Raw genomic sequence first — 25,728 nt, 5'->3', positions numbered from 1 at the left:
CTACTCCAGACCATGTTTTTCACCCTCTCCAGTCTTGTATCCCATGTAACTTGTGGTCTGCCTTGCTACTATACAAATACTGCCTCAGACAAAGCTTTTCACATCTTGCTCTGGGAATGGTAATCAGATAAATACTACCATTGCTTCTGGAAAAAACATAACAATCAATTGTCTTGTGGCTCCACACAGTATCCCTGTGACTTCCCAGACCTGAATTCTCATCTTTGGCCACTGATCTCTTATTTGTTGTTTTGTCCATTAAAGTTTAAGTGTCTTGAGGTCAGAGATCATCTCACTTTTATATTTACATTACCAACATCCAGCACAGAGCCTTCCTGGCACACAATAGAACAAATATTTTCCAATAATTAATTAACCAGTTAATCAAATATGTCTAGCGATGGACGACTCCACTCTCTTCCAAGGCAACCCATTCTACTTTGGGATAGCTCTAATTGTCAGGAAGTTTTCCCTTATATCCAGCTGAAATTTGCTATTCTATAATACCTACTAATCATTGGTCTTAGTTCTGCCTTCTGGGACCATACAAAATGCATGTAATCTTCTTACACATGCCAGCACTTTCAATATGTGAAAAGAGATATTATGCCTTTTGTTAAACTTTACTCCAGGCTAAATATCCCCATTTTCTTGACCTGAGCCTCCTATAGCTTGGTTTCTAGTTTACTTGACATTCTAGTTGTTAATGTTTTCCCTAAAATACTCTTACTGCCAAATACAATAGTCTAGGTACCTAATCTGAGCAGAGTACAGTGAGATTATCTCTTCTCTTATTTTGAATACTCTGTAATTATTAATAAACCCAATATCATGTACTTATTTTGGTTACTATGTCACAGTGATAGATAATTCATTTAACCTAATAAAATGATAAGTCTTTTGCATAAATTCCTGACTCCAGCTCTGGCACTTTATCCCTTGTGCTACCTAGCTTCCCATTTAAACTTGATAAGTATATAATATATCTTTATTGAAATTAAGAATAAAAATTTTGAAGAGAATAGGGCCAATGATAGAACTCTGTGGCATTCTTACCTCATGCTGACATTGCCCCATTAACAACTACAAATCTACCTAACTACCACAATACAACACACATCTCTTCATTTTTCCCACAAGGATATAACGAGAAACATCACAAGATGGTATACTAACATTCAAATGTGCTACTATGTCTGTAGCATTCTCCTGATCTATTTTGGTATCCCTGCCAAAAAGGGAAGTAAGGTTAGTATGGCATGATTTGTTTTTGAGTAATTCATGCAGGCTCACTCATCAGTGCTCACTGATTCACTTTCTAGGTGCTCACAAGCCATCTCTTTAATTATAAATTTCACTTCTTTGCTGTACCAGATTCCTTTTATGAGATAAATACAATATTAATAGCTAAACCAAGGAAGAGAAATTATAGGTCAAAGTCACTAATGAATGTCAGTTCAAAGTTTTTTAAATGAAATTCGTCTAAGAATCTCTTCCATTTCCGTTGACTGGGAAATAGGTATCTGAAGCCACATCACATATGAGGCAGGTTTGAAAATCCTTACTGAAATGAATTGTGTGTGTGTGTTTTAATGATTTGAATGAATCCCAGGAGTGAGGGATTTTTTAAAAAAAATTATACAGTTAAATTATAGGATAAGTTAACTTAGGAAAAGTGTAGTTGTATTTTAAGTAGCATTTTTAAAAAGGCAGCACAGCTACTCTACAAGGTAAAATGCATTTTAAGGATGTGTTGGTTTCCTTAAAATTTAGTTAATCCACTCTCCAGTAGTGTCTATTGGGTTGCTCTCTTCTTACTGCCTCTTCCATGATGTTTGCAAGGTATGAAGGAGATCATTGAATTCTCATTGTCACCCTCTCAGGATGGTGGTAATAGTATGATGTTGGTTTTTTTGTTGATGTTGCTTTTCAGTGATACTCTGATAACATTGTAATTCTTCATATGTGGAGCCATAGCGCTCTTCAGAGTTATTTGAAAGACTAGACTGCTTTTCTATATGACAATAACTATCACTCAAATAGTATTCTAAGGTTGACAAAGTACTTTACATGTGCTGTCTCAGTTCATCCTTATAACAATCCAGTAAGGCAGACACTATTGTTATCCCATTTTGCAGATGAGGAAACTGAGGTTTGGAGAGGTTGTGACTTGCCCAGCATTGACATTAAAATTTTGTTCAGTCTTTTTGGGTGTGTCTAACTCTTTGTGACCATTTTGGAGTTTTCTTGGCACAGGTACTAGAGTGGTTTGCCATTTCCTTTTCCAGTTCATTTTACAGATGAGGAAACTGAGGAAAACAGGGTTAAATGACTTGCCCAGGGTCACACAGCTGGTTGGGGTCTGAGGCAGAATTTGAACTCAGGTTTCCCTGACTCTAAGTCTAGCACCCAATCTGTTAAGTTATCACATCTCTTTAGTCTTTGTACCCTATTACATGTAATATTTGACAATCAGCAAATATTATTTTAATCTGTTTGCTGTGATGCATGTATTTATTTGTACATATTATAAGAAGCTCCACAATTTAGACCAAGCATTCCTTTCTAGTGAATCTTGAAGGCAGAATTGTAATCCATGCCCTTTTACTCCAGATCTGACAAGTTCTTTTTCATTCCATATCCTTTATCTGTGTGACTCCAGTAATTCAACAAGTCAAATTAAGTCGACAAACATTTATTAAGTGCTTATTATGTGTCATGCACTATGCTAACTTCTGAAATTACAAAGAAAGTCTCCCCTCAACCTGCCCCCAAATAAAACAAAACAACTCAAAACAGTTTCTGCTCTCAGATGGTCACAGCCCAATGGGGAGAGAGCATGCAAATGTTTGTCTTTGTATCCCCAGAAAGATACCTGGTACTCAGGTATTTAATTAATGCTTATTAATTGATTAGTGTAATATATGTATCTTATATAAGTTACATATAATGTATACATAGTACTCATTTAATATGTTAGGTTAACCACTTCTATGAAATATGGTCATAATTTACATAGATTTAGAAATTATTACTCTATTTAACTGGGGCAGCAAAGTGGACAAAGTTCTGGCCTTGAGTCAGGAAGACTCATCTTACTGTGTTCAAATCCAGCCTCAGAGGCTTACTAGCTGTGTGACCCTGGACAAGTCATTTAACCCTGTTTGCCTTAGTTTCCTCATTTGTAAAATGAGCTGCAGATGGAAATGGCAAACCACTCCACTATCTTTTCAAGAAAACCTCAGATGAGGTCACAGAGACTGACATGACAGAACAAACAAACTCCATTCTACTAAATTATCATCATTGAACATTCCTGAGCATACAATGGGTATCTGGCCACTCTGGGGCATAACAGTAGTTTCTAGGAGTTTATTCACGTTGGGCTAAACTTCCTCCTTCCAAGGAAATAGCAATTCTCTAAACGGGAGTCAATTTATTTTCCCCAAGATAGTCTATTTCCCACTTTGGAGTATGAGTGAAATGTTGGAAGCCTGTTAAGTATAGAATGATACACTACATTATCACAATCTCTTTAGGAAAGAAATAGGTCTCTGATTTCATGATGGTCACATTTTAAGACTGTAAGTATATACATATACATACATACATACACACACATGCCCGTCAGTGAGGAAAAACTGTTTTGGAATACATAGTAAATGAAGAAAATTTATAAGTGTTACAATTCATTGAAGCAGAGGAACTGTGTTATGATAATAGCATCGTCCTTTATATATGTATATGTATTCACATAGTTTAATTTCAACCTAGTGTTCCAATAACTGGGTCTGTCAAAGGAGAAAAGACAAATGGAAACAAGAAAATGATTTTCATTGGTACCTGTTTTAGCTAAAGGAAAGGGTAAGCTATATTGAGTTAAACTTTTGTGATTGATAAGGAATGTCTCCATTTTTTGTTTTTTTTGTTTCACATAAGTATCCATTTTAATTATAACCACAATGGAATATAGTTTACTGAATTATTCCCTTAATCCTTTTAAGTTCAGGTGTCACATTAACTATTATGTACCATTAATATTTATAAACTTGGCTTTTCCCTACTAAAGTGTTCATTGAAATTATAAATAATGCAAATAGAAGACATAGAGAATTTACAAAGAAAATAGGAAGAGTTGCTCCGTTCACACATTTCTTGAATGATTAGGGGAGATGACACATTTAGAGTGACAAGAACACAATTTGAAATGGAGGGAAAAATCTTTTTTTGGAATAAGCACAAAAAGAGGGTGAACAAGTGATTGAATGAGGAATGAATGAATTTTGGCCAAGAGAACCTTCTGTTTGACTATGAAAGTACAGAATTAGTTTGTTGAGAATTTAGGCTGTATCTGACATTTCCTTTCTCAAAAATTATCCTTCAGTGATGATATTTTTTTCTTCTGTATATTTTAGTGGTAGTATTCCATTTCATAGATCCCACTTACTCTTTCTGTCTCTGCTATGAAATTAAAGTTTCAGTAGCTTCTGTGTAGGACTTGCTTGTGGACATTTTGTATTTTGTAGCTGTTTTTCTTCCTAGGTCAAAACATGTCACTGTAAGCTTCAAAGAGTTGACTGAATTCTTTTGTTTGTTGATCCTGGAAATTTATTGTAGCAAATGTTGCCTTAAAGAAAGAGTAGTAGCCTATGCTAGCCTTGGGGACAAGAGACCTGGATTCTAGACTTGTTGTAGTTGACTTTCTCTATTTTCTGTGACAAATCATTTCTCTTGGACTCGAGGGCTAAGCAAAGCAGGATCAGTCAATCAACTAACCAACAGGCATTTATTACGTGCTTACTATGAACTATAATAGTCATTAAACCATTTACTAGGGTTAAAAGACAAAAATGCAAGTCTGTTAGGGAAGAAAAAAGGAACAGACATTTTTTAAGAGCCTACTATTATGCTGGGCATATTATGCATGGACTAACGAAAATTAAATTTTTGACTTGGAATAAAGGAGGAAAAAAGAAGCCTTTTGAAGTTAGAGTTTCTATAAGCAGGAATTAATGGATTTTCAGGTGGTGTAGTCAATGGCATACCAGGCCTGGAGCCAGGAAGACCAGAGTTTAAATCCAGCCTCAGACACTTACTAGCTGTGTGACCCTGCGCAACTTATTTAACCCTATTTGCCTCACTTTCCTCATTTATAAAATGAGCTGGAGAAGGAAGTGGTAAACCTCTCAAGCATCTTTGCCAAGAATACCCCAGATGGGGTCATGAAGAGTTGGACATGACTAAAATGATTGAACAACAACAAATAGATTTAAAAATTTTTTTCAAAAATTGTTTTGCTAATGTAATACAGAAAAAAAAAAGCCCAAGCAACTATACTTTACAAACATATCATTTGATCATCGCAACAACCCTGGGTGATAGGTGCTATTATTATAACCCTCATTTTATAGTTGTGGGAACTGAGGCAGATAGAAGTTAAGTGACTTGCCCAGGGTCATAGAACTAGTAAGTACCTGAGGCCAGGACCCAGGACTCAGGTCTTTCTGACTCCAAGCCCAGTACTCTATCCACTGTGCCACCTGGCTTCACCTAGGTATTTGCTCTACTGAGCCAAACGTATACACATATACGTAGATTAAAAAAATAAATATTAAACAATATAAGGTAATTTTTTCATAGGGTGTGGGAAGACACTAATGGGAGGGGAGAGAGGCAGGGAGAAGATTCTGAAAAACCATATATAGAAGGTAGTGCTTGAGTTGAAATATGACCATGTTTATCTCATTTAGACAAGTTCATCTTATTTCCGAGTCAAACACATTCAGTTTCTCATCACTGGACACGCTCCACTTTGTCATTGTCCTCCTAAAATGTGTTTTAGAGAATGATAGACAATATTCTAGGACTGTCTTGATGCTATTTTGAGGGGTTCAGGGACCCCTCAAGGACTGGGATGCAGGACAGTGTCATCTGGAAAGAATTCATGGACTCAAGCATTCTTTAAGTCAAGTTGGCAAAGGTTTATTTTTCCTCTTTTCTTTTGGAGGGGGAGGGCAGGGCAGTTGGGGTTAAGTGACTTGCCCAAGGTCACAGAGCTGGTGTGTCAAGTGTCTGAGGCTGGATTTGAACTCAGGTCCTCCTGACTCCAGGGCCGGCCACCTAGCTGCACCTTATTTTTCCTCTTTTCAGTGGACGAAAGTTCTTAAGGAACCTGTGACCTGAGGGGTAAAGTTAAAGTTTACATAGGGTAAACTATAGTAAAATATGTGCCAGGTATGCTAATTGGATGATTCAGGGTGGGATTAGGGAAGTGGTTAAGAAGTGGTCAGTTCTTAAAGGAACATGCACTTTTTGTATCTACTGCACAGGTGTTTTACCCAGAGTTCACTAGGAACAGCCCAAGGGGGGCCCACAGGGAGGTGTGGTTTTTAAGTCTGCTACATCACTAAGTCATCAGGGCTGACTGAGGATTGCCCAGTCTGCCCCCAATAAGTATCTCGTTTGACAAGATAGGTGTAGAGAGTATACATATGTCTAAAGTCTAGGATACACATAGTGAGGAGTCCAGGATGCATATAATGAGGTAGGGAGTTGGTAAAAATAGCTTTGTGGGTGCAAAATATCTTTATGAGCCAATACAAAGCCAGTTCAAGCTAATAATTCCTACAGGTGCAGTTTGTTACTGTACCAGGGAGAGAGGTAAGTGTTTTGTTGGGGCCTAGTCATGAGTTATTGCTAGGCACATGTCCTATGGCTGGGGAGAAACTGCAGGGATAGTGTTTTGAGGCTAGGGAGAAATATGGTTTAGGAATTGTGGTCCAAGCATAGCCACCCAAGCACCCCATCACTCTGACCAGAGTCAAGGAGGGACACTCAAGGGATACTCCCTTGTTCTGGACACTCCACATGTACTAATGCAGCTTAGCTTTTTTTTACTAGTATTTTTGTGTTTTGTACTAGGGTCCATGTCAAATTTAGAATTCACTAAAATCCTTCATCTTTTTCATATGATTTAACCAGCTGAGTTTTTGAACCCAAGTTTAAGAATTTACCTTTGTCTCTACTAGGGAAATCAATAAACATTTATTAGGCTCCTGTTATATGCCAGCCACTATGCTATGTGCTGAGGATATAAAAAGAGCCAAGTTAGTAGCTGCCCTCTAGGAGCTTACAATCTAGCGGTAGAGATAGCATGCAAACAAACACAGACAAAGCAAGCTACATAAAGGACAAATAATTAACAGAGGGAAGTCACTAGAGTTAAAAGGGGTTGAGAAAGGCTTCCAGTAAGGATGGGATTTTAGTTGGGACTTCAAGGAAGCCTGGGAGGTCAGTAGGTGCAATGGAGGAAGGAGAGTGTTCCAGACATAGGGGACAGCTAGAGAAAATGCCTAGAACTGAAAGACAGAGATTGTTCAATTGATGATTCATTTAGGTGAAACAGCCAAGAGGTCAGTGTCACTGCGTGGAAGAGTACTTGTTGGGAGGACTCAGGTGTAGGAAAAGTCAGAGGGGCCCAGGTTATGAAAGGCTTTGAAGGCGAAATAGCATTTTGACTTTAATCCTGGAGGTGATAGGGAGCCACTGGATTGTGAATAGGGGTGGGAGGATGGATTGGAGTGGGGAGAGACTTCACCTTCTTATTTTCTACCTTTCATATAGACAGTTGTGATTTTTTGGTTAGATCTCAGTTTTTGTCATCAAAGATTTCAAATAAGATGTTTTTTATGGTAGTGTTTCCCAACTGTCAGTTTAATGTGTATTTGGTATATGCTGCAAAATTTGACTCATAAAGGCCCTTCTAAAAACCCGAGAATTTTAAAATAAACAAACTCCTTCTTCCTCCCTGACTCTTGTTCCCTCTCTCCTTGGCTGGTTTTCACACTCAGCCATCAAAAACAGGATGCAGAGACTGGTGAGGGTGAAGCCGTCAGTAGTAGAGCATTTAGAAGACAGTCTGGAATTACTGGGATGAGAAATAGCTTTATAGTTGAGAACAGAGATGTCAAATATGGAGCCAAGCATGGCCCATATAATGGCCAAGAAAATATAATTGGGACATATGAAATAAATAAAAATACAGTAAAAACTAGATAATGTTAACACATAGTTTTCTAGGTCATTCTGCCCTACCAAGAATCCTAGAATTTGACACCCTGGCCTAGAACATAATACCTGAATTCTGGGCAGCTTGTTGCTTGTGTGACCTTAGACACATCGTTAAAACTTAGGTTAGTCAATCTCGAAGGTGCCTTTCAGCTGAAAATCTTATGTTTCAGATATTTTGTCAATTTTCAGTATGTATTATTGTTAGACTGGTTCTAGTTTTTGCCTTTCCCCTCCATTTCACTTGGCAAAACGTTGTGACCATTATAAATATAGACAGAATGCACTCAAACTCTACCAAGATGTGGTTTTCTTAGAATGTCTATAAGAAATATGAATGACTCTATCAGATGAGGGTAAATCTTTCCTCTCTGGAAAAACAGGTCATTTCTTTTTTCCCTATTACTTTTTATTGAGCACTATTGTAAAGTAAATGGTGGTAGAAAATGCAGCTCAATCTCCCATTGTCATGTGCTCAGGGGAGAGATTCTCCATGGGCTGTGAATTTCAGAGCACAGTCATGGATTGAAAATGGTAAAGCCTACTGTTCCAGGTGCTATAGTCTGAATATGTGAAGAGCTCTTCTTTCTTTCTTTTTTTTCTTTTTCTCCATGAGTTCTCAACTTACAGATTAGAAGAAAGGAATAAAAAGAAACTTTTTGAAGTTAGAGTTTCTACAACAGAAATTGATGGATTTACAGATTTTTTTCAAAAATCATTTTGCTAATGTAACAGAAAAACCCCAAACACTTGCTGTTGAAAGAACTAGCCCACTTTGAATAAATCTTGAAGGGTCATGGTCTATAAACTGCTTGAAGGTTCAGACCATGGAAGAGACAAACATATAAATTGAAGTCTTCAAGTGGTCTGCTTGAAACATTAAGATAAATTAAAGGGTTTTGCTTAATTGTTTCTGTTTTATGAAAGTTGACTTTCTGCCCTCTCCAATAAATCTGGATATAAACAATACTCTTTGATCTGTATACTGCCAAGAGACAGTATTTCTTTTCCAGAAAACATAATGCCATAAGTAGAAGCACTAATTAATTTATCAACCTCAGCATCAAACCCAGCATAAATCATTTCTTCATTTTGTACTGTATCTTCCACTTCAGTCTTACTCTGGTGCTTCATCATGGCACCAAGGTGACCTGAGGCTTTTTTAGGCTATGTCTCCAGAACTCAGGCTCTGGTAGGCCCTATTGAGCAGGAACGGGCTTTGAATATTAACCCAGAGGTTGCCTGATTCTGATGTCTGAGCTCCAACCCATGTAAGTTGGAAGAAGTTTATCACTCTAAGGTTGGTTAGCAGGCAACACAGATTTTTTTTGGCCACAGCAGGACCTGGAGTCCAGGTTATGGGCCCCCTCCTCTAAGGTGACAAATCTTAAATATTAGAAATTTATTACCATGAACACTTTTTAAGGCCTCAAGGGGTCTGTAATCATCATTAGTGGTAGGAGTAAGCGTAGACCTTTTGAAGTATATAACACAGGTGTTATTCAGAGAAATAACCTGGGATAGTGGGTAGAGGGCCATCCTTGGAGTCAAAAGTCCTTCTTTTGAAACATTGCTTTGTGACCACAGATATGCCTCTAACCTCCCATATTCCTCACCAACTAAGACAGACCTGCACAACTTGGCAGTAGGTAGGGGCCAAAATACTTCTTTGGACTGCAAATAGGTGTTTAGTGGCTCACTTTCCAAGTAAAGGTATAATTAATGATTAAACTATTTCACAAATAAACCATATTTTAGAAAAGGGAAAATTTCAATTAATATCAATGAATTACACTTATTATGTAAGATTTTTAATTATCATGAAATTGCTCCTCTAAGACTAGAGACAGATTGATGATGGTTGGTTGTCACAGGTTACATGACATACAGGAAAGAGTTTTCGTTGTGAACCCACCTGCCAATTACAAGACAGGTACAATAGTGACTGGTGGAAGGCCACTTAAGTGGGGCAGAGACCAAGCACTTGTTATGTCTTAGTATTCTTTTACATCCTCTACATTTTTCAAGGGCCACCCGAAATCCTTTCATGGGCCACGGGCAGCCTGCACGCCATATGTTGTGCAGGCCTGAACTAAGATTATAAACTATAGACAATTTGCTAATCTGCATCTTTGGAGGGTGTTTCAGCTCTATGAGATTCTGGGACCAATAAAATTACAGGTCCCTAATTCCTCCAAATTTGATAGGTGCTTTGTTAGGTGTTGCAAATAAAAAGACAAAAACAAAACAAACAGTCTCGTCTCTTTGAGGACTTCATCTTTAATTCTCTTTTGGGGTGGGCACAAAGTGTATACCAAGTCATGCGGAGGTCATATCTTGGAGATGGAGGAGCATAAACAAGAGGAGATTAGGCAGAGGCTTTGTATAGACAGTAATACCTGAGCTAAAACTTGATGAGAGCTAGGATTGCCAAGAGGTAGAGGTGAGGGAGAACATGGCAGGAGCTTTTCCAGGGATGAATAGGCAAGCAACAGACAAGCAGTTATTAAACACACTGTATGATTGGGTTGTTCAGTCATTTTTCAGTCTTGTCTAACTCTTCGTGACCCCATTTGGGGTTTTTTAGGCAAACATAGTGGAGTGGCTTACCATTACCTTTTCCAGCTCATTTTATAGATGAAACTGAGGCCAATAGGGTTTGTGACTGAGGCAAACACGGTTAAATGACTCTAGACCCAGAACTATCCACTAAGCCACTGAGCTGCCCCATTATGTCACTTAGCTGCCTCTAATTCTGTTTCTTAACTTTTTTTTGTGTCATGGACCTCTTTGACAACCTGGTAAAGCCTGTGAACACAGTTTGAGAATAATGGTTTTAGATAATTGAAGGAAATGCTAAATTTCAATAAGATTACTGAAAATGAAGATGTAATTTTTTTCCAGTTCAAGTACATGGGCTCTCTGAAATTTATCTGTAAATCCCTCAGAAATGGGACTGTGGACCCCAGTTTGAGAACCCCTTCTCCAAGGTGACTTCCATCTCTAAATACTATAAGCTTATAATCTTTCATTCCTTAGATGACAATTTGATAAGTGACTGGAGAAAAAAAGAATTAATCATTCGATGACTGCCATTTTGGTGATAAGCTAGGTAGGCTAGTCCTTGGATGACAAATAGACAGTTTATCTCTGGCCTTGTATTTGAACCTTTTTTAGCTTGCTGGGACCACCCAAAGTCTTTTCTGACTGTTGGAAGGAAATGCCTAAAGCTCTCCTGTTGCTATATTTCTCCTTTGTCTTCAGGTCCTCAAGCATAAGAAATGGTTATTTTTATTTCTTTTTGGTGATAATTATCTGCAAGTTGAAGGGAAAAAAAACCTTGTGTATATTTAAGGTACTTTAAGGTTTGAAAATTAATTTCCTTGCAAGGTATGGTGACATATGCCCAATTCCTGCTGACTGAGAGCCTGAGGCTGATAGTTTCCTTGAACTCAGGAATTCTGAGCTGCAGTAAGTTGATTAGGGGTCCACAGCAAATCTCACATCAATGTGGTAAGCCTCCAGGAGCAGGTGACCCTTGAGTTGCCTAGAGGGGCAAACTGGTCCAGGTCAGAAACAAAGCAGCTCAAGGCTACCACTGCTGATCAATAGAGGCATTGAACCCGTGAGTAGTCACTGTGCTTCCATTCTGGATAAAATAGGGAGATCCAGTCTTTAAAAAAAAGAAAAAGAGAATTACCTTCTTTACAATAATAACTTCATGAGGGAGGCAGAAGAAACACTATTATCCCTATTTTGTAGATAAGGAAACTGGAGCTTTGAGTCACCTCTCAAAGTGCTTTCCTTGCCCGTAATCATACAGCTTATTTGAGGCAGTTTAAAATCCATATCTCCAAACTCCAAGTTAAATGTTCTATCCATTACAAGCAACTGCTTCTCTTCCTTGTGTTGTAATTTTAGAAAAATTCTTTGGCATTGAAAAGTAGAATCACAAATTTGGTGCTAAAAGAGACCATTAGACCTTATGGGTCTAATGACCTAATGGGACCTTAAGAGAGGTTAAGTGACATGTCTAAGTTCATACTCTTTATGTAATTCTATGAGTCATAGCCATACTGCATTGCTGGAAGAATATTGATGTTAAGATATTGATATTACTTCCTCATGAAATTATCTTCTTTGTTGCCTTTTGATGCTCAATAATATCAACTCTTTGAACTCCTCCATTTGTCTCTCTATAATGGTAAATTAAATTTGAAGATTTCCCCCATTCATTGATAGGCCCATATGACCTGCTTATGTCACAGGAAGCCTAAGTCACATGTGGTGGGAGGAGCTTGCTGAGTGAGAAGAACAGGAAAGGGTGGAGCAGGAAATGCTCAGAGCAGTTAGAGCTGAGGGAGAGTGAGGAGGTGTGCTAGCTGTGCTGTGAGTGTGTTTGTGGGAAGGTGTATCAAAAATCCAGCTAGCAGCTTCTGAGGGGGTGTAAGATCCACCAACAACCAGCAGCCAGAAAGCTGCCAACACAGGTCCTTTAGATCTGCTTTACTTAAGGAAAGCAACATTAAGGGGTTAACAATCTTACTTTAATCCAGCATACAAATAACATCCACCTAGTTCAGGGGAAAAAGCCAGCACCCTAAATTACAGACCAAATATAATTTGTAGTTTTCAATATCTGGATGTATAGCTGGGGAGCTCATTGGAATGGCTGGCCCAGAGTCACATGCTACTCCTGCTGTGGCTCAGAGCTCCGAGCAAGAACACTAACCTTTGTGCTTATATATCCTGTTCAGGGCCACGACCTCACCCAGGCTGGGTATGGAGAAGTTCCCCACCCCCAATATAATATCAGATGCAAATCAATGGCTCCCAATTGTCTCAGTGCTGAGAAATACAAAAACATCCCACTTTATCTGCCCCATTCAAACAAAGACCAGAATCATTAAAGGTCAACAACAAAAAATCCCACCTTAATTGCTATTACAGAAGGCTAATAGGATGGCAAAACTCCATACTATGATATTGTGTTTTAAGTTCCTTGCTGTTATGATAAAGTGGGCTTACTGGTTCTGGGAGTTCGTTGCTGCTTGGATGGGCTGGAGTTATTGGTTCTGGGACTTTGTTCTTTGATGTCTGAATAAATGTTTTGCTTCTTCCTTCTTCTACATGGAGAGTCTCTTATATTTTGCGATACAGAACTACATAGGCATATTCACATTTATCATCAATGTTGTGTTTATTGCCTTGCTGATACACTCTCCAAGTAGTAAACTGTGAACCACCCTCCCATTTCACTGTAATTTCATTTCATCTTCTACCTATAGCAAGAACATTAAGATTAATATAATTTAATGCCTCTTCTAGGATATCCATTTGTTGGTCACTGGACAATAATTTCATACTTTTTTGTGTTGCTTTATATTGGATTCTCAGTCAGTCAAGGTTGGCTGAGAACCAGTTTATTCAACTAAGAGTGTTGGAGAGAGAGAGAGAGAGAGAGACAGAGAGAGAGAGCGAGCACACTCTAGAGAGAAGAGAGACCAAAGGAGAACGGATGTCAGCAGATGGCCTGGGACCTTCACCTCTCAGTTATCATCTGTACAAACTCTTCATCATTAAGTCGGCCAACTCTCTCTATGTCTGCCTCTTGGATCATCACCTCCTCAGTCAGTTTCTCCCCAAGGTTGGTCATCATATGATGAAGCTCTGTGGCACTGATATAGTCATTTCCATCCTTGTCAAAGACATGGAATACCTCTCTGATTTCTTTGTCACTGTCTGTGTCCTTCATATCCCTTGCCACCATAGTCAGGAATTCAGGGAAGTTAGTGGTCCCATTCGCATCTGCCTCTCACTGATCACACCTTGGAGCTCAGTCTCTGAGCCCAGGACTATGTTGCTGTGCCCAGCTCCTTGGTGGATAGTCCCATCTCCATCCTTATAAGACAGGGAAAAGGTCTCCTTGAGCTCTGTAATCTGCTCTTCAGTCAGCTGGTCAGCCATGATGGGCCTGGGCACATGGGGTGGCAGAGGAGGAGGAAGAGGAGAAGAAGAAGGAGGAGCGGGGAGTTGCATGGCACTGGGAATGAGGATCCAAGAGTAGCAGGGGACACAGCTCAAGCCAGATCTGCTGCCACCATAATACTTAAAGTATCAACAGCTAAGACATGGGTGATCTAGATCTAGGTGTCTGTCTTAGTACCCTCTGTCTCCTTTTCTACTACTTTACCACAGTAATTTCAACAGTTGAAGTGGGCTATGTAGTACCCAGGGCCATGCTGTAGTTTTACTTGTTTCATGGATTTCCATATTCAAAGAATTCATCACCTAGTGGCCATCCAAATTGTGATAAGTCCTTTAGCACTTAGGTAGGCTGGTCCTTGGAAAGCTGATGTGGCCTATTGATGAAACAATGACTTTCTAGCATGATAGAACCTTACAGAGTTTGCATAGCTTGGGAGAACCATAGATGATCCCTTTGCCCAGCTTAGAACTAAGAGTATGTGGAGGCCACTCGTTATATGATATTGAAATGTCTCAAATTTGATACATTAGTTTTTTGTTCCTCAATTAGGTTATTTCAGAAGAAATAATATAACTAAATAATAATTTTTGTTTTCAGAAGGAGTGGTACAACTGAAACAATGCATTTGATAGCTGCTGTAAGGCTATACTCATGCAGCTAGGTGATTCAGTGGATAGAGTACTGGGCCTGGAGTTAGGAAGACTTTAGTTCAAATCCACCCTGAGACACTTACTAGCTGTGTGACCCTGGGCAAGTCACTTCACCCTGTTTGCCTCAGTTTCCCCATCTATAAAATGAGCTGGAGAAGGAAATAACAAACCACACCAGTATCTTTGCCAAGAAAACCTTGAGTGGGGTCATGAAGAGTTGGACATGACTGAAACTTGACAATAACAACAACAAATAAAGCATACATACTGTATGCATAAGATGTTTTGGAGTTTGGTTTTCCAGGATCCATGGCCATAACAATCTTTTGTACCCAGGTGTTAGATATGAGTTCTATGGTTCAAAACATCTCCACCACAACCCATGTAGATTGTAAAGGCCAGGTGTCACCCGTTTAGATTGCAAATGTCAGGACCCTGGAGGGGTGGAGTGTAAGTATAAAGGAGGTGGGTACTGATCAGTAAGTGGGGAACTTTTAGGGTTGAAATGCACAAGCTAGGATGCTGCATGTGCCTTGACCGGCCTCCTTCAAGGCTTTGGGGGGAATCTGTGTTTGCCTCAACTGGCCCCCATTGAGGCTTGAGGGGATTTAGGGGAATGCCCAAGTTGTGCCTGTCTCTATTGGCCCCATTGAGACGTAGGGGGAGTTGCCCCATCTCCTCGTCAGCCCCTGCCAGAAGGGTGATGAGGGAATGCTGTAGGAGTTGGTGCTCAGCAACCCTTGTGAGAATGTTAGACAGGATAAAATCTGCATTTGTTTAATTTGTTAAACCCCTTTGAAGCTGTCTTTTCTTCATAAAAGCAGGTCAAAGAACCTGTGCTAGCAGCCTATCCTGGGTGTGCTAGGGTGCTTGCTAATACACATATTCATTCTTCCTTCAAGTTTTATTCTGGAAATTTGACCATCTTTGTTTCAGCATTTTGCCTTTCAGTTTTTATTTTTGTTTCTCATATTTTATTACCTCTTAGGACATTTCACAAAAACAAGCATAATGCTTGCATATGAAGAAGACTTTCACATTTTTCACATTCTTAAACTCTTTTACACCCATAGTATGTTTTCTGTCAGATGCTTCCTTCATATGTTTCTAATTGCATCTGTTGAGTTATGTTTGTTTTTTTAAAGTCACCAAATTTGCTGAGTAGCTAGGTATTGCAGTAGATGGAGTGCTAGGCCTGGAGTAAGGAAGATTCCTCTTTGTGAGTTCAAATCTGGTCTCAGACACTTACTAGTGTGTGACCCTGAGGAACTCACTTAACCTTATTTGCCTCAGTTTCCTTATCTGTAAAATGAGTTGGAGAAAGAAATGACAAACCACTCTAGCATCTTTGCCAAGAAAACCGTAGTGGGGTCGTGAAGAGTCAGACATGATGAATTGACTAAACTACAACAACAACCAATTTTGTTAGTTTGGATTGTATTTATATGGATAAATGAGCAGGCAATGAGTTGATGAAAGAAGTTGATATATTTTTTTCAGTATTTTTTTGGGTCTCCTTTAGCAAGTCGCTGACTTATTTTTTATGGTTTTCTTGCATCACTCTCATTTCTCTTCCCAAATTTTCCTCTACTTCTCTTACATGCTTTTCCAAATCCTTTTTGAGCTCTTCCATGACCTGAGACCAATTCATATTTTTCTTGGAGGCTGTTGATGTAGGCTCTTTGACTTTGTTGACTTTTTCTGGCTGTATGTTTTGATCTTCTTTGTCATCAAAAAAAGATTCTAGAGTCTGAGTCTGCATCCTTTTGTGTTGCCTGGCCACGTTCCCAGCCAACTACTTGACCTTTGAGCTTTTTGTCAGGGAATGACTGCTTATAGAGTAGAGAGTACTTTGTCCCAAGCTTTAGGGGCTGCACTGCTGTTTTCAGAGCCACTTGTACTGCGCTGTCACTGCAAGCTCTGCCACAGCAGTGCTCCTCCTCCCCCAAGAACCACCAACCAAGAATTCAACCCAGATCCAAGCAGGGCAAAGTGCTCCCAGCACTCCCACTCTGATCTGCCACTTGATTCCTCCCACTGGCTGAGCCAGGGACTCAGGAAGTAGCTGACGCTGGAGCTCTGGAAGCAGCCACAAGAGCTTCCTGCTGCTGCTGCACCACCTCAGCCGCACCACCTCTGCCACCCCCAGGGCTGCACCACTCTCTAACCTGATCTAGCAGTTTTCCCACTAACCTGCTCTGTGGTCTTTGGTGTTTGTGGGTTGAGAAGTCTGGTAACTGTCACAGTTTAATGATTCATAGCCCTAAAGCCCGCTCCAGCCAACCCCCGGTCTGGTCTATCCTGGTGGGGCCCATGCTAGGCTGCGCTCCACTCCCAGCACCGTGCGATAGACCCTTCCTGGCAACCATCCGGGCTCTCCTGGGCTGGAGCCCTGCTTCCCTCTGCTATGTTGTGGGTTCCGCAGCTCTAGAATTTGTTCAGAGTCATTTTTTTACAGGTGTTTGGAGGGATCTGGGGGAGAGCTTAAGCAAGTCCCTGCTTTCCAGCTGCCATCTTGGCTCTGCCCTCCTCGATATTTTTTTTAAAAGAAATAACATTCAAAAACATAAATGAAATAACAATAGCTAGAACCTCTATAGCACTTTAAGGTTTGCAAAGCACTTTACAAATGTTTGACCACCACAACAGGGAGAGGCAGGGGCTATTATTATCGCCATTTTGCAGATGAGGAAACTGAGGCAGATAGTGATTAAGAACTTGCTCAGAGTCACAGAACTAGTATATATCTGAAGCTGGATTTGAACTTGCTTCTAATGCTTTGTCCACTGAGCCACCATGCTGTGATATATTTTCCTTCTTTCTTTCCTTCTTCCTCCCTCCCTTTCCCTCCCCCCTCCTCCCTCCTTCCCTCCCGCCCTCTCTCTCTCTCTCTCAGCAATTGAGGTTAAATGACTTGCCCAAGGTCACACAGCTAGTAAGTGTCTGAGGCTGGATTTGAATGTAGATCCTCTTGATTCCAGGGCTGGCACTCTATCCGCTGCACCACCTAGCTGCCCCTGCAATAGAACATTTTTCAAAAAAGGATTGTGAAACTTCAGCTATAAGGACCATAGATGAATTCACAAAATGGAAAATTGGGCAGTTAGGTGCAGAGGTGACATCATGACAAGAGCAGAAACAATACAGGGTTTAGACTCAAGAGGTCCTGAGTTCAGATCCAACTTTTGTTACTAGCTGAGTGACCATAGGTAAGCCACATGTCTCTCTCTCTGTACCTCAGTTTCTAGAATTGTAAAGTACAAGTAACAAGGTGCCTCACAGGGTTGTTAATGAAAATCAAATGATGATATTCAGCAGAAGCAGACAGAGGTCAAGTGACTTGCCCCAGGTCATATAGCTAGTGAGTATCTGAGGCAGAATTTGAACTCAGGTCTTCTGACATCCTTCTAAGATGAATGCTCTCTCAGATCATGTCTGTAGAGCACTTTACAAGCAGGAAAACAACATATAAACATTAGCTTTCATTATTTTTGTTGTTATTAGATAGATTAGGTTAGGAGATTAGAAAATTTAAAAAATACTATGTAAAGCTAGAAAAGAACAGCAGTTGAGCACCAGAGGGCAGTGGAGTTAAACTAAGATGGTAAATGCTACAGAATGTGATTTTTTTTTTACAAGAAAAAATTCTAGGCCTTTTCATCATATTCTAAATCTTGTGTGACTTTTATCTTTCCCAAATGCTGTGGGGATAATATTACTTCTTTGGCTATAGAAACATATTTTGGCTTCAAATTTCAGACACAAGCCTGTAGAGAAATGGGTAGAGAAGTACCTCTCTCTTGGTATTTGTATATTACCTCGTCCCAAGGATTGCAAATGAAGCATTAAGTTATGTCCACCAACCCACAGCAATGCTGTAAGACTAAGGGTGACACACCATGTTTCTCCCTTTCAGAGTGAGGAACTAGGGTTCAGAGGGCATGAGTGATTGGCTCAAAGGCTCACCCTCATATTAAGGTTGGCATTTTAATCTAGATTTCCTGAGGTTTCCTATGTTATCTTAAAAGATGGAATGTTTATCAAGAAAACAAAACAAACTGTATTCACTTAAATGGGACTGCAAATTTTGGGGATTACCACTTCCAGGATCAAATATAAAATTCTTCAGGTTTTTTTTTAAATTTCGAGGCAATAAATGACTTCCCCAGGGTCACACAGCTAGTAAGTATCTAAAGTCATATTTTAAGTCAGGTCCTCCTGAGTCCAGGCCAGTGCTCTAGCCACTGTACCACCTACCTGCTCTTCTCCTTTAGTTTTTAAAGCCTTTCACAACCTTTCCCCTTCCTACTGTTCCGGTTTGATTTCACTCCCCTCCACTTTGTGATACAGGGACGCTGGTTTCCTGGCTGTTCCTTAAACTGACATCCCATCTCACTACTCCATGCCTTTTCAATGGCTGGCCCCTCTATGCCTAGAATGTTTTCCCTTTATCATATCCACCTCCTGACTTCCCTGACTTTTTTCGACCTCTGTTCAAATCTCACTTTATGCAAGAAGCCTTCTTCTGGTCCCCCTCAAGGCTAGTGTCCTTCCTCTCAGATTACTTCCAGTTTGCCCTCATGTATGTGTATAGTTGTTCTCATGTTTTCTTCAATAGAATCTTAGCTTCTGGAGGGCAGGGACTATATTTTTCTTTTTCTTTGTCTCCTTGGGGCTGAGTACAGTGCCTGGTACATGGTAAGCACTTAATAAATGCTTACTGATCTGATTTGTGACTTCAGAGACAGTCTTTGTAGACAAAATTGTGTCTTGAGATCTGTATGTCTCTACTTAAGAGCACTTTTCTCATTTCATCCTAATTAAGGAATTCCATTTTTTTCTTCAGTGACAGGCTTCCCTAAACTGTCCTTATCATTTTCTCAAAGAACAATGCTAGAAACTTTTATTAGCATTTGTTCTGAGGAGAGCTCAGGGCAGTAGCATAGGTAATGGAAGTTAGCCAACAACCTACCATGTTGCCAGCTGAAAACCCCTGGCTCTGATCTACAATTCAAGAGCATTTAAATTTTTTTATTGCATGTCTTGACTGATCAGGTTGGGAAGATGGGGGGTTTTTAGGATCAGCCTTTCTGATGAGGATTTTTTTTTCCTGACAGGGATTTTTTCAAAAAAGTACATTGCAAAGACTTAAGTCCTAGTAAAAGGTAATGTGTTGTTCTGATCTCAGTCCATGATTTTTATTAAAAAAATAAACAGATTGCTTTTGAATAATATTTATGAAAATTGGCATTACAGTTGCAAGATGTGGCTGTTACTTCCCTCCAACAAGACTGTAATGTTTAGGGAACAAAATGGCATCTGCTCTATTTAGTTCCTTTCCCCTATAGATCCAGAAAAAATAATCAAACCTTTTTCATATTTTATTTTAAAGAAAAAGAATATATCAGGGAAAAACAATATTTAAGGAGAGCCTTAGTGTCTGAGTGGTGCAATGGGAAGGATATGGTGTGCCAAGGCAGAGGATGTGGGTTCAAATCCCAGCTCTGCTATTTATTGCTTCTCTGACTTTAGTTAATTCACTTCTCTTGGTCTCAGTTTTCACATGTGTAACATTCAGGAGTTGTACTAAATCAAGTGTTCTTAAGCCTATCCATAAACTTACATTAAATTTATTTTTTTTTACTATTTCATTGTAATTGGTTTCCTTTGTATTTTATTTTATGTATTTAAGTATATTATTCTGAGAAGGGGTGTGTAGACTACACCAGACCTACAGAGGGGTCCAAGGCACAAAAAGGTAAAAAGTCCTTTACTAGATGATCTTTGTTGTCCCTTCTAGCTCTAACCATATAAATTTAAGCAATCTCTCTCAGAAGTCATCTTGAATTTTTTTTTAAAAAAATGACTCTTGGAATCATAAAAACTCTGACAAGTGGCCAATATTTTTATTAGCATTTCTCTTGATGATGTCTGGCATTTTGAACAAATTAATGCCTGAAACTACAGAAGGAATTAAAAAAAACTTTATTCTCTCTATAAATGTTGAAACTTCTGCTTGGTACAGTGGGAGTGCCGTAAGAGTTCCAAAGACCTTCAGAGGTGATTCTCCAGAGAGTAGCCAGGGCACTGGCTCCGCAGGGTCAGTCAATTTTCCAATTCAGACCAGAGGCACTTGGTCTGACTTCCTCCCACCCCCACCCCTATTACTCTTGGAACATCTTTCTGTTCCTTTTAACTGCTAAATTCCTACCCATCCTTTAAAGCCCACCCAAGTGTTATTTTCTCCACTAAGGCTTCCTTGATTACCTGTCCATCTGGCCTTTCTTCTCATAAAGCACTTTGCTTTGTACTCTCTAATTCATTTATCATGGGTTATTGTGTATTATAATCATCTGTGTTTATGTAGAATGTGATAATGATAAGGATAGGTAGCATTTATATAGTGCTTTAAGATTTGCAAGCCACTTTTTATTATATTAGTTATGTTATTATCTCATTTGATCCTCACAATATCATGTGAGGTAGGTGTTCATATTTTCTCTATCTTTAAGATGAGGAAACTGAGACCCAGAGAGATTAAGTTACTTGTCCAGTATTACACAACTAGAAAGTCTCTGGGGGCAGGATTTCTATTCGTGTCTTCCTGGCTCCAAGTCCAATGCTGATCCACTTGGCCATCTATCTGCCTGCCTTGATTGCCATTTGTTATAAGCTCTATGCAAGCAGGTGCTATTTTTTTTTATCAAACTATTATATTTCTCCCAACTGGAACACGTGCCCAGCTCCCAGCAGGCATTTAATAAAGGTCTGTTGAATCAATGGATAGAAGAATGAATCCCATCGTCTTCATCCTAGATAGTGGTTGTTTCTCATGTCTAAATTACTGTAGCAGCCACTATCTGTACAGCTCATCAGATAATTAATTGTGTTATCTTGGTCTGATATTTTTTGGTTGTTATTTAACTTTTTACAAGCTTTATGTTAAGTTGGTAAACTCCTTGAAGTCAGCTCCTGTCTCTTCTCCTTTTCCATGTCCCTCACAGTAGCCCTGTGCTTATGGGAGGTGCATTAAAATGCTGTTGACTTGATTCTATATGATTAAACCAGTGGCTCACAACTGTTTCCTGATTATAAAAAATGATTCTGATTAGATAGTGAGTTACATTGGCTGAATAATTTTCTGGTGAAGTTTAAAAAATGGAATCATAAATGGAAAATCCAGAGCTTTAGAAATAAAGTTGCTAAGAATTCAACTGGAAAGGGAGGAATCTGAAGCCCACTGAGTCTTCCAGTGGTTCTGCCCAGATCTCTCCCCACTTTAATACATCCTCCATTCAATAACTACAAAGATTTTCCTAAAACAAAGTTCCATATGTAAGGGGTCTTTGTAATGTCTCCTACTCAATAAATTCCAGGGACTTTCTGTTGCCTCCAGGAGTAAATACAAAATGCTCTGTTTGACATTCAAAGACTTTCATAACCTGGCCCCTTCCTACTTTTCTAGTATTATCACACTCCCAAAACTCATATTCTTCCATCTTGTGACCCCAGTATCCTGGTTAGCTGTTCCATGACCCCATCTCTCAGCTCCCAGTATTTTTTCTTTCCATCCCTGTACCTAGAATGCCCTCCCCCCTCCACCATGACTACTGACCTCCCTGGTTTACTTTAATTCTCAACTAAAATCCCACCTTTTACAGAAAGCTTTCTTAATTTCATTGCCCTTTGTTAATTGTTTCTATTTATCCTGTACAAAGCTTACTTTGTCTAAATTTGTTTGCATGTTGTCTCCTCCATTAAATTATAAGTTCCTTGAGGACAAGGAACTTTATTTTGCCTAGTTTTTTTTTTTATTCTCGTTAGCATGGTGTCTGGCACATGGTAGGTGCTATGTAAATGTTAGCTATTATTGTGAGACAGAAAAGCTAGGAAAGATAGTTAACACAGTAGATGGCAGAGTCAAGCTTCAAAACTATCTTCACAGGGTAGAACATTTGAGTAAGGTTAAATTTAGCAGATTGCTTTGGTATAGGGAACAAATACTCAGGTGAGGAGACTCCCTTTGCCAGTTCAAATTGTTACCTTCTCTGCAGCTTATCATTTCAGACCTGCATTGAGCATTGAGAGGTTAAGTGATTTGCTCAGAATCACAGAACTAGGATGTGACAGAGGTTAAACCTGAACCCTGGTCTTTCTGCCTCTTAGGTCATTATATTCCACTGCCTCGAAAGATGAAATTAACTAGGAGAAAATGTAAAGTGTTAGATGGGTTAAAAAAAACAACCCCCCCACGTACAAGATGGGGGACACAGAGAAGTTCATCTTAAAAAAGATAAATGGTTTTAGTTGACTGTAAGCTAAACATGTGTCAACGATGTAATGTGGTGGCCAAGAAAGGTAATATAATTTTAGTGTCCATTAAGAGCTGAATGGATAGTGCCCAGAAATAAGGAGGTCCGCGTTTTGCCCTGGCAAGACCTCATCTGGAGTGTGGTGTTTACTTGTGGGCAACACATTTTAGGAAGTACATTTTTAAGCTGGAAGAAGTCCAGAGGAGGACAACCAAGATGGCAGAAAGCCTTGAGGTCATGTCATCTCAGAATCTATTGAAGGACTTTGAAATGTTTAGCCTGGAGAAGGGAAATCTTAAGTGGAGCACAGTAGCTTTTTTTCGTTTGTTTGAAGGCTTTTAATATTTCATAAGAATTAGATTTGTTTTTCTTGGGTCTAGAAGGTCTCAGTAAGTGGAAGTTACCAAAAAAAAAAAGAAAAAAAGATGTCTTTGATGGATGGAAAAAACTTCCTAAAAATTAGAACTATACAAAATTATAACAGGCTAATTTTGGAGGTGATGGGTATTTTCTCATTGAGGGTCTTTAAGCAAACACCAGATGTCTATTAGTCTGATATGCTGCAGAGGAGATTCTTACTTTAAAAGTATGTGTTTGACTAGAAGGCCACTTAAGGGCCCTTCTAACTCTGATGTTCTGAGATTTTCTCTTTTGTAAACTGCGAAGTCCTGAGCAAAGCAAATTGTTGTTACCATTATTACTTAGCAAACATTTTATCTGCTGGTCCTGGTATAATAGGTTAGCTTATATTTGGACGTCTTTTATATGGGCTGTCCCAAAAGTCTTGGTTTAGTTCTAAGGTGTGGTTCTAAGCTGTGATGGTTTGCCATATTTTTTATTTTATTAAACTTCTTTTCTTTGTATCTGAAACTGCTGTAAAATATTATAATTCAGCCCTTTTATGAATTATCTTTAGCATGAAATTTCATTTTGTTGTTAAAATATAAATTGAGGCATGCGATCAATAGTTTAGTGACAAGGCCAGTACATGAATCCAGCTCTATATTTTCAGATTATTATTTAATTGAGCCATAGTCTTTTCATTAAACCATTTTAAATATGTGTGTGTGTGTGTGTGTGTGTGTGTGTGTGTAGGGCCAGGCAATTGGGGTTAAGTGACTTGCCCAAGGTCACACAGCTAGTACGTGTCAAGTGTCTGAGGAGGGATTTGAACTCAGGTCCTTCTGACTCCAGGGCCGGTGCTCTATTCACTGTGCCAACTAGCTGCCCCACCATTATATATTTTAAAATAAAAACAATCCCTTTTTCTTAATTTATATGAAATTATTAAATTCTCCCGATACTATGCAAAATTGTATGAAGTACGCAGTTTTCTTTGGGTACTCTTCCCTTAGTTAGTTTCCTTGCCACCAGGGACCCTCATGCTACTGTCTTCTTGCTTGACTTTCCATATTTGTAACCACACCATCCCCACTCAGTTTTGTGTTCTATTGTTCAGGACTGTGTTTTCTCCTAGTCAACAATGGTTAGTGATTTTCTAAAGTAATTCCTGAAAATTTGTTTAGCTTACTAGTGTCTATTACACTTTCCAGATAACTTAGTGCATTTAAAGACATGATTCCAGAAGGAGGCCTTTAATGAATGACATGAGTGCTGGGAGTTTCAGGCAAGCAGATGGGAGAGAAATTTGGGAGAACGTCAAGCAACAAAAATTGGTTGTCGTCTGCTGACGTTGCCAGTAGTTCTTATGTGGTGTATGAAGAATTAAACATTTTACAAGTCTGATTCACTTTTTTTTCCTTAGTAGTTAGGAAAGGTTTAATGGAAATTAATGGAAATAATGTGAGACTTGAGCTGGGTCTTGCATTTGATTTGAATTGGGGTAGGGGAGAGTAGAGACGTAGAAGAACAGCACAAGAAAAGGCATAGATGCAGGAATCTATAAGTCTATAAGTCTGTTCAGTAAGATTAACCTGGCTGTCGTATAGGGTTCTTTTGTGGGAACAGTGGAATGTGATTTGGTTAACCGTGGGGAGAGGGACTGATAATGAAAACATCCCTCTATTAAACACTTGTATCTGCTGTTTTTAATTAAGCTCTTTAAGAAAAGATCTTATTCCCAACTTTTGCTTATTAAATGGCAATAACTCACCAATTAACTTCCCTTATAACAAACAAAAAGAGTCAGTCAAAACCAACCAATGCAAGGATTCTTTGTGACGCAGTATGCGTTCATAATTCTGTTGAGAGGATGGAAGCTCATTTAGTCACCAGTCCTCTGTAACCAAGATAGGCTATTATATTAAATTCGATTTCTGATGCCTTAGTGTTTTCATTTATATTGCTGTAGTCATTGTGAATATTGCTCTCCTAGCTCTGCTTTTTTTGCCTTCTATGAGTTTCACTATAACCTTATAATCAAGTCTTTTCATATCTTTCTAAATTTCACATTTTCGTTATTTCTCATGGACTGATAATATTGCCTTAATATCCTATTACATTCACACACCAAAATTTATTCAGCCATTCCCCAATGAGCGACCCACCTTGTTTAAAGTTATTTTTGCTACAATTAAAAGAGCTTCCATGAATATTAATGTGCTTATATATGTGTATGTACACAAATATGTCCAAATTATACATACATTTTTTGTCTTTGACTTCCTTGGGTTATACACTCAGTGGTAGGATCACTGGATCAGGGAATGGTAATAATCACCATTTCATGGTGCTTTAATGTTTGCAAAGC

The 25,728-nt window shown here is 39.1% G+C and overlaps 1 protein-coding gene and 1 pseudogene across 1 annotated transcript in view; one reads left to right on the top strand and one right to left on the bottom strand.

The window, feature by feature from the left end:
• Positions 1-25,728, top strand: part of MCTP1 (multiple C2 and transmembrane domain containing 1) — a 716,792-nt gene that overhangs the window by 19,531 nt on the left and 671,533 nt on the right. The gene's annotated exons all lie outside the window — the stretch shown is intronic.
• Positions 13,610-14,034, bottom strand: LOC118833474 (annotated as a pseudogene).

The sequence above is a fragment of the Trichosurus vulpecula genome, chromosome 1 (genome assembly GCF_011100635.1).
Source record: "Trichosurus vulpecula isolate mTriVul1 chromosome 1, mTriVul1.pri, whole genome shotgun sequence".
Classification (NCBI taxonomy): Eukaryota; Metazoa; Chordata; class Mammalia; order Diprotodontia; family Phalangeridae; genus Trichosurus; species Trichosurus vulpecula.
The sequence above is the reverse complement of the archived record's forward strand: the minus strand, read 5'-3'. Positions and strand labels throughout refer to the sequence as shown.